The sequence below is a fragment of the Neomonachus schauinslandi genome, chromosome 8 (assembly GCF_002201575.2).
Source record: "Neomonachus schauinslandi chromosome 8, ASM220157v2, whole genome shotgun sequence".
In the NCBI taxonomy this organism is placed as follows: domain Eukaryota; kingdom Metazoa; phylum Chordata; class Mammalia; order Carnivora; family Phocidae; genus Neomonachus; species Neomonachus schauinslandi.
The window spans coordinates 16,506,696-16,508,924 of NC_058410.1; positions in this window are offsets into that span (position 1 = coordinate 16,506,696).

Sequence of the window (2,229 nt, forward strand, 5' to 3'; positions counted from 1 at the left end):
ACACACACACACACACACACACACACACTTAATTCCATGTTTCAAAATATTTGGGAATAAGGGGTTTATTCTCACGCCAGAGACTCTTTACATAGATGACTAAATTGAGCAAAACCAGCAATATTTCTCATCTTCAAGACTATACGTTTTTGTTCAAGGCAAACACTTTCATTTCTAACCCATTTAGACAAGATTCTTCACATGCTGGTTAATCAAAAACAATGAATGGTTTTTAGTGACTTGAATGGTCTGAGAATTTTCTAGAACACAAGAGATGAGCTTTTACCTTAAGGCAATTACTCACTGCTGTGAAAGCAACCTAAGGAAGATTCGCCAATATCCTTTCTTCATAGCTTTGCATTTTCTTAAATTGCTCTCTGGTTTGGAGAAAGTTTATTTTAGGAATTATGTATAGTTCCTTCATCTCTGAAAACTATCTCTATGCCCAATGTTTGTTAAATAAGGTGACTTTATCAGGGGTCCCAGCTTTCTTCACGCCCCCCCCCCCAGGGAAACAAAGATTAAATACAAATATTTATACTCAGACGCAAATTTCCTTACTCCTTACACACTAGATGTCGCAATAATTATGCAACACCTGGTAATCCACCTGGAGGCTGTGATAATGGCAGTCCCCACGGCCCACAAACCTGAACAGAAAATTCTTATCTTGACTAGTAAATGTCAGTGATAAGGTGCCTACATCCAAATTCCCTCAAACATGTGGCAAAGCCAAGAGACAAATCAAAAGTAATTTCAAGTCTGGTTTTCATCATGAAAGTAGAAGAAATTTAATCTGTCCCATTGGATTCTATCAGTTACCCACGGCATTTTCTGTTTTCAGAATACGGTCCATTAGTTCATTATTCCTTATGCAGTGATAGCACTAATGTTGATAACCTATCAATGTCATTTTTCTTTTGGCTACCATTTCATCCTCTTTTTCTTTTCCTCCTCCTAACTGGGATTTTGATTGCATTGTGCATTACAATTTGGAATCATAATCCCCAAATAAACTTAGCCATTACTCATATAAATAACCAGAACATCAGCGGTCATTGTCACCGTTCTAAAATTTTGTCTCCACAATTGCCAGAAATTCTTACTCGTCTGTTCAGAGAGGATGGGGGTAGGCGGTGGGAATCCATAGTTTCACCTCATCCCTTCTAACAGAGGCTAAATGTCCTGCACCTTCCTATAAGCCTAGCTTGTGAAGATTTTGTCTTTCTGTAACACTAGGGCCAAATTTGTCTCTGGAGGAACCCGTTATCCCCCGTCTGGCCAGCAGCTTCTTGCCCTCCCCATTTCATTGCCAAACATTTTGGAAGAGCTGCCCATCCCCCCGTCCCGCCCCATGTCTGTCTTCCCTGGTCACCATTCAGTTCCCCCCACAGTACAGCGGCCACCACGGGACTGAAGGCACCAACCAACGTCACCAGGGAACTCCATGTTGCTCAATTCAGTGTGAGCCTTCCAGGTCTTACCTCACTTGACCTCCTGCCACATTTGACAATCTTGAACCTCTCCTTGCTTTCCGGACTCTCCCTCTCTTGGCTCCCATGCCAACACCCTCCTGGTTTCCCTCCCACCTCTTTGTCCAGGTCTTCTGAGCTCCTTTTCCAGTATCCTTGCCTTAAAGGTAAATGGTTCCCCAGATTCTACCCTCTTCTCTTTGCTCATTCACACTCTTTCCAGGGGATTTTGTCTCCTGCTAAAGCTTCCATTTTGACAACTTGCCATCTACCTGCCACCAACTCCCCAAATCATGAGCTAGAAGGTTTCTGGGCCAAGCTTCAGGTCTGCAGGAATACCACATTTAGTGCCAATGCACTATGCACATATGTGTAGAGTTAAAGTACACAGACGAATGCCTGTATCAGTTCATTAGAGAAGAAGATACAGCAGTCTCCCCTTCTCCACAGGGGATACATTCTCACCTGAAACCGTAGATCATACCAACCCCTATATTTACTATGTTTTTTTCTATACACACATACTTATGATTAAGTTTAATTTATAAATTGGGCATAGTAAGAGATTAGCGACAATAACTAATAATGAAATAGGACAATCATAACAATATACTGTAAAAAAAGTTGTGTGAATGTGGCATCTCTGTCTCAAAATACCTTATTTGTCCTGCACGCAGCCTTCTTGTGATGATTCAAGATGATAAAATGCCTGCATGATGAGATGACACGAGGGGAATGACGTAGCATTCATTCGGCG